General features: G+C 36.0%; 1 protein-coding gene across 23 annotated transcripts in view; it reads right to left on the minus strand.

Annotated features, from left to right (window-relative positions):
* ZBTB20 (zinc finger and BTB domain containing 20) overlaps positions 1–20,946 on the minus strand; it is an 865,400-nt gene that overhangs the window by 674,569 nt on the left and 169,885 nt on the right. For all 23 annotated transcript variants that reach the window (XR_011464022.1, XR_011464033.1, XM_070369724.1 and 20 more), the window contains one exon: positions 20,640–20,691. The gene's annotated coding sequence lies outside the window, so the exon portion shown is untranslated. The remainder of the gene's footprint in view (positions 1–20,639; positions 20,692–20,946) is intronic.

A 20,946-nucleotide genomic window follows, 5' to 3' on the forward strand; every position in this document is an offset into this window, starting at 1 on the left:
AACAGTCAGACATACTATTCATATGCCAAGGGGTTAGGACCAATATAAACAAGATACAGTTTCCTCAGTTCTTTTCACACAGCTTTCCCAGAAATGTTTTGCTTTCTCTCCACATTGCTTTTCTTCATTTTTAGCTTTTGGATTGAATTCACTTGTTAGCTGCACTACTGTGCTTTGGGTTTGTCCTCTGATCTTGGCTTCACTGACTTAATGACAACTACTCTCAAAGGACTTGAACAAACTTTTAAAAAGTCACTGTTCCTTTTCATGCTGCCCAACTCAAGAGGGACAAGTCTTAATTATCTTAGCTCTCGTACTCAGCCCTGACATCATCCACAAAGATGTCTCACAGGTAACCTTTTTCTCATTGTAAGGGTTGGTTATGACACTGGTAAGTCACCTTCTTCAAATAAGAAATGGTGGCTCCAAATGAAGAAAGGAAAGGAGAACTGTCACTCCATCACTCCATCTCTAACTTTGGCTTTCTATGAAGTCTGTTTATCTGGGCAAAGTTGAACTAAAAGTTGGAAAGAGGAGAACACATTTTATTTTGTCTGTAAATAAATGCATCTATTTCCACAAAACAATGAGTGGAAAGTAACTTGGAAAGGAATCTAGTAAGAGCGAAATAAGAAAGGGCAACTTTTGTGACATACTAAGTTGAATTGTTTAAATCCCTTTTAAAAAATTCGGTGCCAGGTAGTGTGAGCGACTTCACTTTCACTTTTCACTTTCATGTATTGGAAAAGGAAATGGCAACCCACTCCAGTGTTCTTGCCTGGAGAATCCCAGGGACAGCAGAGCCTGATGGGCTGCCGTCTATGGGGTCGCACAGAGTTGGACACGACTGAAGCGACTTAGCAGCAGCAGTGTTGTTTTACTTTATAGATGCATCTGAAGTACCATGTATAATGCTAAATATTTAATACTAAATGTGTTCTACTATTGCAAATAGGACCAAGGTCTCTAAACCAGATAAGAACATACTATACTAAGAGTGCAAAAAGTGCTAATAAACTCAGCTCATAGGATGAGGAAATGATTGCTATGATCTTACGCCCTAAATATAAATCTCCAACTCCAGGCATTCTGCACTCATCACTGGGTCAACCCAACAAAAGCAAGAGATTAAGTTAAATCCTGGCCTTTTCAGTCAAACAGATAGATAGACAAACACTCATGAGAATACCACATGGACCAGGAAGATGATAGCAGAAAATTACCCATGCTCAGCTCCCCTCTGCGTGACTAAACCCTGTTCTGTAGGTTTTCTTACGACTTTAGAGAGCAGGGTTGCTGCTGCTGCTGCTGCTAAGTCACTTCAGTCGTGTCCGTCTCTGTGCGACCCTATAGATGGCAGCCCACCAGGCTCTGCCTTCCCTGGGATTCTCCAGGCAAGAACACTGGAGTGGGCTGCCATTGCCTTCTCCAAGACAGCAGGGTAGGTATCCTAAAAATAGGCAAACAATAGACCTCTATGAGGAAGACATACTGAAATCATTAGGGCTGCTTTGTTTCCCCAAATTAACCTTTCTCTCCTACAGGTGAGGATATAATTGGTATAATCACTTTAGGTAAAGGACATGAAGAAAATTAAGGTATAACGGTAGGCTTGCCATCAACGTCACTGACTCAGTGGACATAAGTTTGAGTAAACTCCAGGATTTGGTGATGGACAGGGAGGCCTGGCGTGCTGCAGTCCCTGGGGTCACATAGAGTCAGACACGACTGAGCGTCTGAACTGAACTGCCATCAGTAACTATGCCGATTAAAAATACTCTGACAAACTAACACTCTGACAATATTCTGAGAAGCCAAGAATGTTGGTTAACTTTATACAACCATGATAAATTAGACACTGCACCAAATCGTGAAGGCTACTTGACTCCACATTTGCCTCAATCAACAATATGCAAGCGAGAGACCCAATATGCCAAGTCACCATCCCACAGCTTACAGATGACTCACTTTGACAGGAAGAGCAGAGAGTTTTACTCTCATCTCACTGAACTTTGTACCTTTACATAACACCATGTGGTTTCTAATATGTACCACAGGGGCAACTTTGAGTCTTTAGATCCAAATGCCAGCAGTGAGCTGGGGTAGTGCTCTCTGTTTCCCTTCCCTAGCTATCACCCCTATCCCTTCCCTATCTCTTAGCAACAGAGGGGCAAGGTGGCAATTAGGCCTTATATCAGGACTGCTGGCATATAGGCCCAGGCCTCTCCCCCAAAGAAATCTGGACCACAGTCTCATACTGAAATTCTAAACTCTGCTTAGAATAAAAGGAAACCAAGGCATACTAAGGCAAGTTATTTTGTCTTTTATCCTGATCTTACTAGGAAATTTAAAGACATCTAAAACATTAAACTGTCCAGTGGTCTTGAAATTAAGATAATGGTTTTAGACTTTAAAAGAAAAGGAAACATAGAATAGGATAGAATGAGATAAAATTGACAGAATGGAAAATATTGGTATCATGGATAGAATGGAAAAATGGTATCATGCATAGAAAGGGTAAATATTGTAAAATTTTTGTTTCAGTGTATATATATACATCTACGTGAGCATACAAAGTCATGATTTAAATGCATTTCTTTCTGTGGCTTATGAAAATGCTTGAAAACTACTAACTGTAAGTGATACCTCTCTGATTGCCCAAATATTGGCTTTGAGAGCTGGGCATGCCACCTTTTAGGTAATTAGTTCACCCATTGTAGGACTTAAGGTCATGTCTTTTCCCTATCTACTAAATTCCAATAGTGCTTCCTGTCATTGTAACAACCACCCATTTCCAAATGCTACCTGGGAGGTGATGTCCCCCTCTATAAAGAAATGTGAATTTATAGGTCAAAGACCTCTAACTCAATTCATACTTGCTGAAAAGAGTGTTTCCAAGTATCCTTTTGTATGGAGAGCTTCACTTCCAATGGAGATCGCTTTGTAGGCCCTTATCTGGAAAATATATACTGTTCTACTTAAACTGCGAATTAAGCCTTCTGTTCCAAGCACCCATCAATCTGATACTAAATTCATTAGCAAAATGGAATGAAAAGAACACAACATAAATTGCTATTAATGGAGTTCCACGTATGTCACTCCCCACACAATGTACTAAAAATGCACAAGTATCTGTACTTTTTAATACACAGCATTCCAGGAGGGAGGTTTTCCTTCAGGCTACAAAGACACTTTATAAAGCTCCCTTTCAAGGCTAAACTTCAGGAATTTTCACCATCAGTTTATGTTGACTAAGTATTTACTCTTTGGTGGATTCTCTCTTCTATAGACAGGATCCAATAAGGAGAAATTATGGTCTCTGGCCTAAAGAATTGAAATTGTAATATTTTTTAGAGTCCAGATATTTACTTCCTATGACTTATTTTTTACGACAGTGATAAACAGCTCATAATGCTTCATCTGTCATTCTTACCCACAGAATCTAGGAACAGTATAATATATAAAATTTTGAAAATAAAGACAGAATCTGCTGGTAACATCCCATTGAAGCATAATATTTACATTTGCACTTGAGTAGGGGAATTTTTTCTTCTCTGGAGCAGAGTATAGTCTTTACAGATAAATTAGCTCTCCCAAGTTTTAAATAATAGATATTCTGAAGATATCAAGAGAAATAGTCTAAATTTATAAATTACTTAGAAATGGTAAAATGGCATTTGAATTTTTCACAAAATTTCCAATCTCTGGCTAGCCGGGGACCAAACTATATGTAAACCAAGATTTAAATAGACCAGAACCTAAAATTCACAAAAAGTCTAAATTACCCAGCTATTTTCCTTCCAGGACCCCAAGAGGAACTGAATAGAATTCTCACTTCCCTCACATCTCATAATGAGCACCAAAGGACAATTAGTTAGAGATGAACAAACAAACCCTAAAGGAGTGTTTTTAAAACAGAAAATCACACAGTTTACAGCTTACCTTCAAATATTTTATTGGATAAAATGTGAAGAAACAAAAAGATGGACATGAAGGAGGATAAATGTGGAAATGGAGAATAATATACTGTATATTTAAATGATAAAATGAACAAAGAAATATGAGGAAAGAAAGACCGCTTAATTGTTTTAAGTGGCAAGACTGCTCAAATGAGTAAAAGAAGACCACATAGTGAAAGATCTTGGGGATAAATCCGGATAGACTGCACACTGCAAATGTTCAGTAAAAATTATGCAAATTGAGAAAGAAAATCCATTAGATATAGGTTAAGATTAAATAAATAAAATCCATAAGAAGGAAAATGAAGCCCAGTTTGCAGAGACAGCAACACCAAAACCAAGTGAGAATTCTTTTATTGCTCTTATTTCAACTTTGTTCATTTTTTTACACCAATGGACTAAATCAGCTAGTAGTATGCAGAAATTCAAAGATATTTTTATTAAATTAATAATAAAAATGTATACGCACATACTAAGAAAATGCATACACCCATACACACATGCACAGGGAAGGCATGAAGTGGATTCCCACGCCTCAGATGATTTGAAGCAGACAAACTTAGAGGTTCTGGATTCAAAATCATGACACATACAAAGCTTGTCCTAAAATTCATTAATAAGTTAAATACAGATAAATTACTAGCATTAAATGGTATCTGACTAAGAAGAAAACTGTCCTGAATATCTAACCAACCTGACTCTAAAGTGGCCATTTTTATGGAGAACTGAAAATACACTGGCAATGAGATCTAAACACAAAAGAAAGGGTTTAGAAGCAACCTTGTTAACCCAAGACAAAGAAGGGAAATATGCACAAAACTGTAAGACACTTGAAAATCTTAAACCTCACTTGGTTAACTGAGACTCTCACATCTGGGTTTCCTGTGGGGTTAAATAAGCATTGGTTAGTGCAGTAATTATAATATAAAATCTATTCACATGTTAAAAAATATTTTGATCAACAGTTCAAAGAAAAAAATGTGCAAAAAATTTTAAGTAAACACAGAATTAGGAATATATATGTATATTTCCACAAGCATGGAACTATCTTAAAATAGGAAGTAAAATGTGAAGTATAGATGTATAATAGAAAAGACACACGACTGTTTGTATAAGCTTTGACTATGTAATTCAAAGTGATAGCCTCACATCCTTTCCAGTTCACTGACCTCTTCAGGTAGTAAAACATGAAGCCATAGCAACATGGAATCCTAAGGAGCTGGTATGGCTCCTCATATACTATAGATTAAGAAACTGAGATTCAAGGAAGATTAATAATGGCCTAATATTAAAGCATAAACATCAGGAAGATTTTATAAGATGTACAAATTAGAACAAAAGTTATCAAATGAATTTACCATAAGAGTTTGCCGGGAGGCATGTGGTTGACTATATTACTCTAATAAAGAATGGGCTTCCCCTGTAGCTTGGCAGTAGAGAACCCATGTGTAGTGCACAAGCCGCAGGAGATGTGGGTTTGATCCCAGGATCAGGAAGAGTCCCTGGAGGAGGGCATGGCAACCCACTCCAGTATTCTTGCATGGAGAATACCATGGATGGAGGAGCCTGGTGGGCTATAGTCCATAGGGCCGCACAGAGTCCGACACGACTGAAATGACTTAGCGGGCAAGTATGCATAATATGTGCTGTGCTGAGTTGCTCAGCCGTGTCCTTTTATTTGTGACCCTATGGACTGTAGCCCTCCAGGCTCCTTTGTCCATAGGGATTCTCTAGGCAAGAATACTGGAATAGCTTGCATGTCTTCCTCCAGGGAATCTTCCCCATCCTGGAATCGAACAAGGATTTCTTACATTGCAGGCGGATTCTTTACCAGCTGAGCTACCAGGGAAGCCCATAATAAAGAATACAAGACTGTATATTTAAATAGAACCTTTGAAAGATGATCCCCCCAAAAAAGACCTTAAAATAATTATAGTACCTCCTCTAAAAACATCTCAATTTGTTATGGCTATACCGACACCAAAAATACTGGTTATGGATAGAAGCCTGTTGGATCTGGACTTTAGGATTACCAACACTTGACAACTGGATATCAGAAAAGATGCTGACAAAAGAGATATCAAGGGAATAACAAGGGGCTTAGGAAGAAAGTCAGAAGAGACTGATGCCATAGAAAACAGGGCAGAATGCATTTCAAAAAGGATGAAGTGGTCAGGAAGATGAAATGCTCAATGAGATCTCAATAAGAGTTACATTGGTGAAGTGATACAGGTCTTGGAGGCAGATGGGGTGAATTGATGATTGCACTGGTTAGGAAATGGAAACAATATAAACATGTCTCTGGTGAAGTCTGAGTGTAGATATGGAAGAGAGAGAGCAGTAGCTAGTTGCATTTTCTGTCTTTATATATGAACCTTTCATTCACCAAATCCAAGAAGTTGGCTTATTTATAATTCCTCCACCATATTCCAAACCCAGTTGATCATCATGTGGATCATTGTCTTTCCACTCTTAAATACATCATCTTATACTGGTCTTCCAGTGGCTGATCAATAGTGACAGGATAAAACCCAATCTCCCTGGTACAGGATTTAGGGCATTTTATAGTCTGACCAACATTACCCATCCAATCTCACTTCTTACTTCCACCCTAAGATGAAGCCTTACTAAACCAGTTGCCATTTCTTTTTGAGCAAGACTCTTTCATTGCCCAGGGCCTTCATGCATACTGTTACCTTTTCCTAGAATATTCTTCCCAGTGCAACTACCCACCCACCCTCACCCTCTGTCCACCCTTCACCTATCAAATCTATTAATCTTTCAAAACTCCATTTGAATATGATCTTTGTAAATCCTTCCTTAATCTCTCAAGTAGATATTATGTTCCCATAATAACTTTTTAGGCCCCTCTTAAATCACCTTGTTTATTTAACTTTTATGCAGAGTACATCATGAGAAACGCTGGGCTGGAAGAAACACAAGCTGGAATCCAGATTGCGGGAGAAATATCAATAACCTCAGATATGCAGATGACACCACCCTTATGGCAGAAAGTGAAGAGGAACTCAAAAGCCTCTTGATGAAAGTAAAAGTGAAGAGTGAAGAAGTTGGCTTCAAGCTCAACATTCAGAAAACAAAGATCATGGCATCCGGTCCCATCACTTTATGGGAAATGGATGGGGAAACAGTGGAAACAGCGTCAGACTTTATTTTTCTAGGCTCCAAAATCACTGCAGATGGTGACTGCAGCCATGAAATTAAAAGACGCTTACTCCTTGGAAGGAAAGTTATGACCAACCTAGATAGCATATTCAAAAGCAGAGACATTACTTTGCCAACAAAGGTCCGTCTAGTCAAGGCTATGGTTTTTCCTGTGGTCATGTATAGATGTGAGAGTTGGACTGTGAAGAAGGCTGAGCACCGAAGAATTGATGCTTTTGAACTGTGGTGTTGGAGAAGACTCTTGAGAGTCCCTTGGACTGCAAGGAGATCCAACCAGTCCATTCTGAAGGAGATCAACCCTGGGATTTCTTTGGAAGGAAAGATGCTCAAGCTGAAACTCCAGTACTTTGGCCACCACCTCATGCGAAGAGTTGACTCATTGGAAAAGACTCTGATGCTGGGAGGGATTGGGGGCAAGAGAAGAAGGGGACGACAGAGGATGAGATGACTGGATGGCATCACTGACTCGATGGACGTGAGTTTGAGTGAACTCCCAGAGTTGGTGATGGACGGGGAGGCCTGGCATGCTGTGATTCATGAGGTCGCAAAGAGTCCGACACGAATGAGCAACTGATTTGATCTGATTTGATCTAAAGTATTAATACTTATAGAATTTTTTTGTGTTTGAGACCTCAGCCACCCATAGGTCTCTTGAAAGCAGATACCCTATATTTTCACTTGTATATCTCTATGCTTTGCACAAAGTTAGCACTAATAATGTTTTGCAGTGAATGAAAGGATGCAATTATTACCAAAGATGTGTTATACCAAAATATAACTAGCTTTAGATTAGGTCATAGGTTGGAGAGAGATATATATATATATATATGTTGTTCAGTCACTGAGCCATGTCCGACTCTTTGCGACCCCATGGAATGCAGCACTCCAGGCTTCCCTGTCCTTTACTATATTCCTGAGTTTTCTCAAATTCACATTCATTGAGTCAGTGATGCTATCTAACCACCTCATCCTCCACTGCCCTCTTCTTTTGCTTTCTATCTCTCCCAGCATCAGGGCCTTTTCATATATATATATATATATATATATATATGTATATGTATATATGTATATATGTATAATTGGTTGCTAAATAAAATTAGTGATTTATAAGTCACCAGTGAATTTATTTCCTTGAAAACTATATATGTGAAAGTTAAGATGAATTACATTCTGATGCAAAAGAAGTTTACTGAACTACCTTTCAATTTGGTGGCTCTCCTCAGTGACCTCAGCTTCTCTGCATTTAAGACGAGTCAGTACTGCATACCTGTAATATCCAGAACACTGAAGAGTGCTCCCACACACCATAATCTGGTCAGGATTTAAACATGCAAATATATTCTGCTTTGAACCACCTTCAAGTGCTATTTGGGCAATAAGTACCTTATAAGTAGCAAAAAACGTATATAGTGAACCTGTATAAAATGTTCAGTTCGGTTACTGTCCCTAAAATGAGAAGACATTTCATTATAAAGTTTAAAGCCAAGAAATCTCATGAATCTCAACAAGGATGATCTCTCCTATTTATTTAAATAGGTTTTAAGTATCCCCCTTTGTAGAGATGGCAGAATGGCCACAGGTAAAATCACTTTGCCTGTCTTTCTAGCATCCAATTTAAAAAGTATAATAGAAAACATGAGAAGTCAAAAACACGGAAATAATTTTAAAGGATTCAGTTTAAGTACTTCAAGATACAGAAAAGGTCCTTCTCTATTGCTGTGCAACATAGATGGGTAATTAAGAAGAGCTTAATGATTTTTTGTGGCTCGTTCAGAAAACTTGGCCTGTTTTACATGTATTCAAACCTCAAACTTGACAGCCTTTGTTTTTTTTTTCTTCTTGAACGTTTATGTGTTATTTTGGTGGGGGGTTTGCTCTTTTTTCACTGAACCCCCAAATTCTGTCTCTGTTAACATAAAATAGGAAGATATGATAAGGATAGAGGAACATTCTGTGATTTAAAAATTGCTATTCAGTTTTCTATATTTAAACTTTAAAAGATTAAAAGCAGCCTAATTATCGATTGGTAAACTGTTTTCTAGTATTTTTGGCTCTCAGACAAGCGTCTATACACATAATTGTCTACTTGGGGAAGGTTAATTTCAAAAGACCCCACAGGTGGTAGTTTTGATCTCTACTTTCTCCACTTTGAGAACCACTGTTCTCCTTATTCAGGCAGATGATGTATTGCAGCTGTGGTGATTCACCTATTTTTCTCACTTTCGGACTTCAAATTTTATCCTAAACTCTAGAAAAAATAAATACATGGCAACTGGTCAGGTTTTGAACACACAGTTCCTGTAATTTTAAGAGATGATTAAATTTTACCCATAGTCAGGCTTTTTTTCCCACCATAATTCCCAGTCATACCTGTCATGAGCCTGCCATGTGCATACATGGCACTTGCTCAGATGTGTCTTTGTGACCCTTTGCACTGTAGCCCGCCAGATTCCTCTGTCCATGGGATTTGGAGAAGACCTCAAATGAACTTATTTAGAGCTGTCCTCTTTTAGGATGGAAAAAAAAAACAAAAAAAAAACAGGCATCTGGATTCCAGTACAGGTATAGACCTTGCAAGTCATCTGTATTTTGGTTTAATCAGAGATTTTCCAAAAGTCTGAATATGATGATACATCTTAAAAAAAAAATAAGAGAACCATACACTAAACTTTGCTCTGTAAACCACAGGAAAAAGTATCTAAAGAGATGCCTTATGGGGTCATTTTTTCACATGATAAGCAAGAAGAACAGGGGCCCAAGTCTCAGAAGTCTTAGATCATTAGAATTATTCTAACTAATGAATCTTCTTCAAGGAAAAAAGTGGGCTCCGTTTCTGTTTTTAAAAATCCAGAGTGTCTGTAATAGTGCAACTAATGACAACCTTCCCGTTATTCTCATTTAAGAGGAAACCCTATAATAAGAGCTTCCCAAAATGTCAAATAATACTTGTCTCATAACAGGGTTTCTTTGTTCATTCACCACATCTCTTTTGATATGCACAGATAATAAAAGTTCATGTAAAACTAAAGGTAATATAGAGCAGAAGCCAACACTAATTCTGTATAAATATGTCTGATTAATAAGAGTGCCATTGTTATGGTTATTTCATAATGTCACGATTGCTACAAGAATGGAGGATAGAAGTACTCTTACTCTTGCTGTTTTTCTTCATCCTCTGTCAACCAACCAGTCTGTGAATTTTTGCTCAATGAGGGAAATGAAGGATAGATTTTTGTCCATTAATTATTTCTATTTCATTAGTTCATGTCATAAGCTGTGAAACTAACTTTAAATTCAGGGGAAAAATTAGGGGTTTTATTCTAAAATTAAACCTCACAGTCTCTTAAAAAAAAAAAATGAATACATGCTCCAGGCTTAATTTCTAAGCTCTCTTTTCTACATACACTGGTGTACATACACTTTTCTACATACATACTCTGGTGTTCACCAACGATAAAATTTAGCATGCTAGCACTAAGACGTTCCTATGGGCCTAACATGTATTACCTAAAGTACGGTTTAATACTACAACCATAATCAAGGTTGTATGTGAGATTCAATTCCAAAAATTAGAAAAACCCCACCCTGTTAAGTAACAAGAAAGTCCAGAAATGAGTATATGGTTCCTTATTGGAATGGTGATGGAAAACAAGTAATAGATCATAGCACACATTCACGGCAAACAGACAGGATGATAGATTTCAAAGATGTGTCTGAGGCTGGTAGGTAAGTTTGTATTGTCATTACTTTTCTTTTCTCTTTAAATTCTTATCTCCTGCATCCTAGCTTCCCCCCTTGGGGCAGCAGTATAATATAAAAACTTAACAGTTGATCTTAAATTTAGCTGACATTTTTATATCCTTCACAACACACTCTTTAGATTGCACCCAAGAAGGAGATTATTAAATAGTAGCAGGAGACCAGTTACCAAACCATTTTGACTGAACAAAAAACAGCACTGTGACTTCCTACTGACAAATGAAACAACATTTATACAATCATTATAATCAATTTCATAAATAAAGAGCTATTAACAACTGGAGAAAAACAGGAAAGAATCCTATTTCTCCTAAGTTCCTTCATCCTCTCCTCAAACCTCACATTCGTTTCAGCAGTGGAGGAGGTTATGCATGACAAAGAATGGACTTGGCTGGACTGGAGTCTCCTGTGAAGCAGATGCTGTCAGTCAGAAAGCAAGGACACATTTCTGTGATTATTTCAGGCTTTTTATTTTTTATTTTTGGTAATGATTAGCCAGAGTTCCATTTTGCTGGGGCTGGCATCGCGCACAGCTCACTTTTTTTTTTTTTAAATTAGGCTTTTCTTTCCTTTTTATAAAGTAAATTTACATATTTTCAGTCTCTCAATCCCTTCTATGTTTTATTTATGAATACAGCCCTTCTTGATGGTAACTTTAATGTGAAAGAGGTAGTTATTAATGTCCCAATCTGCTAGGTTAATCCCTTTCCACATTCTCTACAGAGAAGTTTAAGGTAAGTAACAGTTTACAGTCAATATTAGGTTTAATTATGCTTAATGAGAGTTAGTGTCTCTGTTTACTAACTGCATGTAGGTGTGTGGATCCTAGATGAATTTTCCCTTGGCCTCATTCTGATTTTTTAATAGTGCCACTGTGTGCTGTATATGCAGTGCTTAGATCTATAAAGCTGCTCCAGGAGAACAAAGTGGGGAAGACACCTGTTTCACTTGAGACACCATTAAATGAGTGCAGCCTTAATACAACTGCACCTTTCTTTGGGAAGGGAGTCCTTATTTTATAATGCTTTCCAAACAGATCCATTTAAGAGACGAATTATTGCCTAGGTTTCAGATCCTGGGTAAGTCAATACAAAGAAACAGCTGTTTCACACCAAGTACTATCATCACTGGTGGATAATGTAAATTTAGAGTGTTAAACACTGCTAAGACAAGTAATCCTTTAGTGTCATCAAAGTACTAAGTATTAAGATATAAGTATTAGTATTAAGATATAAAACTTCTTTGACAAGTCACTGGTTTGGTTTGGTCTTTCTTTTTGTCACCTAAAAACTGTTTTGTATTAAAATTGAATTTAAATTCATTGTAGCATATAGGACAAAACTTTTCTTTCCTTACTGAGCTGTCACAATAAGCATGAAAACAAACGCTCAGACCTAGAGGGAATCCTGTAGCAGTGACCCAAAGGAAATTTAGTAGACATATATATATATATTTTTTAAGAATCCTTTTTTTTTGCTAGGCTTGTGTTGTGGACAAGTTTTGAGTAGAATTTATTACTACAGTTAGTTTCTTTAAGTCTATTGATAGGTTGATCAATTCAATGAACATTTATTAAGTATCTGGTCTGAGCTAAACAGAAAGATTGAAGAAAGCATATTCCCTTCCCTCAAGAACCTTACTGCATGGGAAAAGAAACATACATAGTTGGTGAAATAAAAATTTGCTTACAATTAGCTTCAGAAATTTTTTTTTTCTTTCAAAAATTCTACCCTGAGTTAATATAATGTGAGAGTTGGACTGTGAAGAAAGCTGAGCGCCGAAGAACTGATGCTTTTGAACTGTGGTGTTGGAGAAGACTCTTGAGAGTCCCTTGGACTGCGAGGAGATCCAACCAGTCCATTCTGAAGGAGATCAGCCCTGGGATTTCTTTGGAAGGAATGATGCTAAAGCTGAAACTCCAGTACTTTGGCCACCTGATGGGAAGAGTCGACTCATTGGAAAAGACTCTGATGCTGGGAGGGATTGGGGGCAGGAGGAGAAGGGGACGACAGAGGATAAGATGGCTGGATGGCATCACTGACTCGATGGACGTGGGTCTGAGTGAACTCTGGGAGTTGGTGATGGACAGGGAGGCCTGGGCATGCTGCGATTCATGGGGTCACAAAGAGTCGGACACAATTGAGCAACTGAACTGAACTGAACTGACTTAATTTTTGCTTTTAGAAAAAAAAATATCATTTTGATATTTGGCAAAACTAATACAATTATATAAAGTTTAAAAATAAAATAAAATTTAAAAAAAATAGAGGCAACCGCATTTAATTAAAAACCACAATTAAATGGGTTTAAAGGAAAATAGTGCAATCCAAACTATATGCTTAATTAGAAAAAGACTTTCTACTGCTTAGATCCTGTTTTAAAAGTAATTTAGAAATAACTAGACACATAGTTTCGGAGAAGGCAATGGCACCCTACTCCAGTACTCTTGCCTGGAAAATCCCACGGATGGAGGAGCCCGGTGGGCTGCAGTCCATGGGGTCGCAAAGAGTCGGACACGACTGAGTGACTTCACTTTCACTTTTCACTTTCATGCATTGGAGAAGGTAATGGCAACCCACTCCAGTGTTCTTGCCTGGAGAATCCTGGGGACAGCGCAGCCTGGTGAGCTGCTGTCTATGGGGTTGCACAGAGTCAGACACAACTGAAGTGACTTAGCAGCAGCATCAGCAGCAAACACATAGTTTATGATAAGTATTTGCCTATTTTTGGAATATCAATTTCCTCTTTTGGAGTTTCTATAAATATTTTTTACTTTTAAATCTTAAAGTACAAAGAACATACAGGGAAATGTAGTTCCTAGGAAAAATTTTAGGAACAATACTATAGATCCTATAAGGGTCACATTCCTTAAAAGGTCTTTATTTTCAATGTCATCATATAAATTAACTTGTCTTATGAAAAATATCATGCTAAACTTAACTAGAGAAGAATCTGACCAAAACCAAATTAACCATTTTTTAATATACTTTAAATACAAAGGGATGGTTATGTACCTTTAAGAAAAATATTCAGATGTTTTTAAATAATCATCTCTCCATGATATTTTAGATTTAATTTTGTGAACTTAGTAGCAAAAAACCTGGTTTAGTACAAAGTGAGAAGATAACTACTTTGGAAGTGAAGAAATTATCCAATATTATTAGATTTTTATTAAAGAGGAACAGAAAACCATATGCTCAACTATTTTCAGATATATACATATCTTCTTTTTATACCATAAGACACTACATTCCTCCATTTCAAATATGAGGATACCAGCAACGTGTACACATATTTGGATGTCTTCTTGCATTTACTTAAACTGACCTTTCTGTATGTACTCTCCATCTCAGTACCCTGAGCTATGCACATTTGAAAACCACTGACTAGTTTATATTCTCCCTTACCATATTACTTAGAACCATCTTGATTATCAATTGCTAACAGACACTGGGCATAATACATAGGCACCTACTTCTGTATCCCTGCTCAACACAAAAAAGGGAAAAACCTAGAATAAATTAGTAATAAAGTTCCTCTCACCCTGCTAAATATTAAAAAGTCAGTCTCATTCTGACACCAGTTAAATAAAATAAGTATGGTCTTAGTGTTAACTCATAGGTTATTATATAAAAATAACTATAGTTATGTATAATAGACTTCATATGTACATATATATAAATATACTTGAATATAGCATGTATAATGCAGGACAGCTACTTGTTATATTTGAATGTATATATTTTATTTTTATATTACTGTTTTTACATGTCAACATTTTTCCCAGAAAGTTAAAAGGAAAATACTTAAACTGTTTTCATAACACAAATTCTAACTGAAATAAAATGTTCTTTAAAAACTGTAATTAATGGCTGCTGTGTCAAATAGTGAACCAAAGGGTCAAACCTTATAATTCACAGTTTGAGAGGTCATAGCTTAAATTATAACTTTAAAAAACTGATTATCTGTGAGTAATTTGACAAATCCAACTAATATACTCTGAATGCATGTAAAGTCTTTTTGAGAGTAAAAACAATGTATGTCCAAGTGGACAGTTGATGGAGGAAATGGCCTTTTTACCGAACAAGGCTGAAGTCCAGCATAATGACTTGGAATGCTTTTGAATGAGCATGCAAGGCTGGAAGGCCAAGTAGTATACACATCCAAAGGGAGCATAATGAACAATCTGATCTGCAGACAAAAATATTCCACATACATGTCCAAAGAAAGGAAGGAAAAAATATACACTTCTATCAGTTAGTCTTTCATCACCACTACTACTACTACCCAATTTACAGATAAACTCAAACTATGGAGCATTAATACATAATCTTTAAAGAAATAATTTTTATAATTTAAAAAATACTAGAAATTCCCACTGTTTTTCGATCTGAGATTGAAAATACTTATGTAGGTAACCTATATTATATAGAGTAAGCCAGATTTATAAAATTGCTTTCTGTATGACTCACCTTGAAAGTAAGTATTATTGCACCTATCTTCATCCCAAGGCCAACCACCCTTCAAGACATAATCTGAAATAATTTTGCCTGCCTATATTTTTTAAATCTAGAAGAATTCCTCTATTAAGAAGGCAGGCCATTGAAGACCAAATTTCTTAACCCATGTCAGAATTCAGAAGTCCATAAAAATAAGTCATTTTTATATCTTTTTATATATATAATAAGTCAGTTATATATCTATGTTATAATGTTTACTTATGTGTGTATTTTATTTTCTTATTAGTCCTTCTTTCTTATCAGGGCTTCCCCTGTGGCTCAGCTGGTAAAGAATCTGCCTGCAATGCAGGAGACCTGGGTTTAATCCCTGGGTTGGGAAGATCCCCTAGAGAAGAGAAAGGCTACCCACTCTAGTGTTCTGGCCTGGAGAATTCCATGGACCATATAGTCCATGAGGTCGCAAACAGTCAGACACAACTGAGCAACTTTCACTCATTCACCCTTTCTTATGAGTCCCCCAAAGGGGAAAAACTATGTCTTATTTTTTTCTACAGCTATATCTAACCCCTAGGAAGTTCTTGGCACAGAGCAAACGTTCAATAAATATTTGCTAGAGGGTGGAAAGAAGGAAGAGAAGAAAGGCAGGAGGCTTATAGTTAGTCAGTCTCTTCTAGAATTATGTATGTTATGGTGGGAAGAAAAATCCAAAAAATAATGTACTCTCTATTTACTCAGTTTACCTACCCAGCAATTTGCTGACCCATGCATCTATTCTAGAAACCAAAAAGATTTAAAACAGATTCCAAAAGTACGTATTAAAGATAAATGAAAAGGATCAAACGTAGAGTGGGAAATAAGATGTTTATGTATGCATGTAAAGACAATTACAGGAAAAGAAAGGAATTTGCTGTTTTAATTTCTTCAGTTTAAACTAATTCTTATTATAACCACTTATTATAATGCTTTTATTACAATAAAACATTAAGGGATATTTACTAGTTCCTCATCTGGCCATGCACTATAGAAACATTACATAACCACAGTTTTTCGTATCATGAATCATAGAATCTATGAAAGAGACAAATATTCAATTATAATAAAGTGTAATAAGTAAGTTATAATAGCAGAAACATAACTTTGAGAACAAAGAACTCTTCTCTGAACCAGAAAAAAATGTTTGCTGCATGGTAACTGCTTTACTTCAATGCTACTACTATGTCCTATTACACCTCTCAGAAGAAAGACTTTTATAAACATTATTGGCTCCTGATGTACAAGGAAATATATGCACTCAAATGTCACTGGGATAAAGGAGATCCAAACATGTAAATTATTATATCATAAGAAAACACATTTGAAAAATGTTCTTTTTTCTCATAAGTGAAAGCCAAACTCTGATTCCACTTAGCCTTCTAATGTTTCTCATTCCGTTGGACCAGCCCACACATACTGGGCTCTGGATAAGTCCTGGGCTCAACCATCTGGCCCTTTACTTAATTCTTTTTTAACACTGACAAGTGTATTAGTAACACTTCCTTGATTGCTGGTAAATATAGAGCCACCACACAACTAAGATTTTCCCTAATTCTGAAAGTCACTAATTAGTTGTGGGTAGGGGTCGGGGAGTATTACAAAGATATGTTGAGCAGTACTACAATAAGTAATCTAATTCCCAAGAAGAAAGTATGTTAATCTGCTTCCCACTTCATTAGAGGAATAAAAAACATCTTGTCATCACTAAAGGATACAAAGGAGACCTGGATATTTAAAGAAATAGTAGGTAGGGACGAAAAATGAATGCAGCATTTCATTAAGAAAATCCCCTATCCTTCGTGGACAACAGTCATGGTTTTTCTTGGTATCCTCTGATTACTCTATTTATCAGTGTATTCCATGAGCGTAGTTTATTCAATTAATATAAATACAATCTTCCAAAAGAAACACATATGGTAAATGAATCCTATTTAATAGATAGGATTTAATCCTATTTAATAGATCATTCTACTGGCACTTACGCATTACGCAACTTTGGAAACTACCTTAATACTTTCAAACCAGTAAGGTCTCATTTGCCTGACCTTGCAGTATAAACTACTGTAGGTTTAGAGGAGAGAATGCAATTTCTAAAAAGTCATTTACAGAGAATATATGGTTTAATTTGTTTGTTTTTCCACTGGATAAGAGATAGTCTAACGCTGTTTATTTTCCTGCAAGGTTTAGATTTGTTAAATAACATCAGCATCAGGCTTAAAATACCATAATTCAACTCCCTAAATCTACAGATTCTAACTGTGTAAGGTTGAATTGGTTGTCCTCATTTCTAAGATCAAGCAACTTAACACCAAGCAACAGTTTTTAAGAGGCTATTTCAGGTTTCAGTGTATCTCCTTTGTTCATCTGGGGGAAGGATGATTTTCTCTTATAGTACTTACACCAAATAACTATAATCTCAACTAAAAACTTAGAAAACTGGATTGTGAGGCAGGTGTAAATATTTCCAAATCTTATAACTAATGAATAAAATTTAATTGGCTTATATGCAGAAGTAAATTTATGAGAGGCTGAAGAATAGAATAAACAAGGGGGGGAAAGTACATTGTTTACTATGTAATTTAAGAACTGTCAGAGAAGTGGGGCATGTCTTATTTACTGGTGTATGAAAAGAGAGGAATGAATGCTTTTGCATACAAATAAATGCAGGTATAGAAACATAATAGAAGCTTCATGTTACAATGGAGCTTAAACTTCTCTGGGCAGTGATCAGCTAAGGAGAAACAGAGACAGTTACAATGCAGTGATTAACTAGCTGACAGATCTATTATTCATGGCAGGTATGTAAGCAGTCAGGGCAGCGATGTTGGTGGCCTCTCCTCATCAAGCAGCTTTGCCAGTACAGACTGGATGTCTGGAACCAGGCAAGACACAACAACAATAAAAGCTAGCGCCAGCTAAGGGAAGATACAGCACGATTCATCTCCAATTTTAAATAGTACTAGAAATCTTCATTGAAGAAGATTTTTCCTTGGGATTGGCAATATATTGTATTTATAGGATGTAGACCAACCCTGCTCTCTGATTTATCTTACTCACTTAGCAACATGCCTAAAACACCTACCCAGAAATTTCCAGTATATTACAGAAAAAAAGGAATTTTTAGCATTATTTGGCAAAAATTTCTGTTGATAAGTATGACCATCATGTCATTACATGAACAGATGGTCAAAGTGAGTCCATTTCACCGACAGTATATTGTGTGGGTCTTTTTATCTCTGAATAACCAAACCAAACAAAAGCATAGCACGGAAGAGGTCATTGTGCCTTCTCTGATTTGGTTGGTAGCTTTATCTTTGAAATATGAAAATAAAACCAACATAACTATAATCCTCCACAGTACCATTTCTGCATAATATTTGTCTATTTAAGTATTCACATTCAAAAATCATCCAGATATTTGTGAAGATGGAAAAACAAATCAGATATTTTTAACTTTCAATACCATGATCTCCAGTAAAAGGAGAAAATATAAAGTAGCCATATTACTTATTCTTCAGTTTTATCTAACCGTTTACCAAATGTTTATTGGCAAATTACAACTCTTTTTTGGTATTCAGGTATTCTAATGAAAGATAAGGGAAAATGTATTTTAAAAAAGCAAATGTCCATAAAAAAATATATTTTCATGTGAAAGGCTGTGCTGTATATATAGATTATTTTTACTTAATAATGTTAAAGTATGACAAATGAATATTCATAACCAAATAAATTAATAGTCTAGCAGATAACCAATCACTAGTTACTACATTTTGCTCCATGAGATACATACACACACACACACACACACTACTATTTGGATGCTTATTATGATAGCTTTATCAATATAACCAACTCAAAATATAATTTACTTTGATTTTTTTAAGTAAAAATAAATAATACTATGAGGCAAAAGAAAGAAAAAATAAGAATATATGTATATCTATAACAGCTAGTAGTCAAAACAACAGCTTAAAATTATGCTAAAATGCATCTTCACATGTGGCTGTGAAAACTTAAGTGCAAGGAAAATTCTGGCTACCCACATCCAGAAGGAGCTGATGAAGTATGAAGTTTAAGAGTACATCTTTAGTACTTCTGTACCTTAAAATATTGCCGAGTATTAATTTTTCATCAAGTTGTCATTTTCTCTGACATTTGGTTTTATTAATCAAGGCATTTATCATTAATTTGTAGAAAATATCGTAATTAAGCCAAATAAAATAAAATCCTTAAAAGGTTAAAATTAGAAAGCAGGTGAATGAGAACTTTGACATTACCCTGTTAACATACAGGAGCTTTTGGAAAGTATGGGAATCAAGTTTATGAAGTGAGTTTGGTGCCTCAATCTTGGGGCTGGCTGTTTTTTTTTTTTTAATGTTATAAAGATTTGATTTAAAGCTCCCTGACAGTTTTGACATTCAGGTGAAAGTACTGCTGCTGCATTTGGAACAATTTGCATATCCCACTGCTAAATGGAATGTTTGAGGTGTGCACTGGTGTAAAGAAATTAAAAACAAGCTATCACACATGCTTAAGTGTATGTGTTCACAAAACTGATGGTTGGATCACACCACCCCTACCCCCTCCAATGTAATCTGTGATTTACTCCTCTGTAATAAATTACCCTACCATGTTATTCTTGCTGGAAGATCTAACCATGCATGTAAGAAGCAAACTAATTACAGCCCCCTCTTGTATCAGAAACTTTCTTCAAACCGTACGAGCTCTTTATACACAATGCAGCAACACATCTATTGTAAAATTCTTGCCTGAATTTCTGGATTTCTGACCATGAGTAGCCACTAAATCTTGTCTACATGGTTTTGTTGTCCCCTCAAAAATGTATTTTTATTTCTTATAGTTAGTTGTAAAGCTCTTCCTAAAGAGCGATAGGTACTGACTTTTTTACTTTGAGCCAACATGTCTATTTAGGAAAAGGGCAGGGCATAAGATCAGAAGAGTTCCAAACTGCTTCAAAAATCAGGGGAGGGACCATAGTATATTCCCAAATAGAAGGCTGAAGGGATACAGCAACACCAAATTAGGCTGACATATTCTGAGACAACAAAAGCTTTTTCCTTTTTTGACTCATAATGTTAGATTATTTTTAGGTATACATGGAAATGTTTATTTAATGTGTTAAAGAGAAATAAAGAAAAGACCTGAGGGAGTAAGCTGAAGGTCATTAATATCACGAAACTTTTCAGTAAGATGAAAACCTATTGAACAAAATACTGGACATTACCTTTAGCCTTCAGAGCATCAAAGGGAAATTCTTAACACTTCTTTCTGTGTGACTGTAAAAGAGAAACATTTAAAATTAGGAATTACATTTCCATAATATCTTTATGATTAGTCATGAGACATAGGTAGTTGAATTTGTATATGTCAACTAATATCTATAATTTTAAAAAGATAAAGGCTAACGTTAATTTGTCTATGTGCAGAACAAGTACTTGGTAAAATATAGCATGAGTTTACAATGGAAACCACTGTACAGGGTTTAGAGGGAGAACAGAATATTTACTATAGCATTATTAGAAGCTTTATCA

Source organism: Bos mutus, chromosome 1, assembly GCF_027580195.1.
Source record: "Bos mutus isolate GX-2022 chromosome 1, NWIPB_WYAK_1.1, whole genome shotgun sequence".
Lineage (NCBI taxonomy): Eukaryota > Metazoa > Chordata > Mammalia > Artiodactyla > Bovidae > Bos > Bos mutus.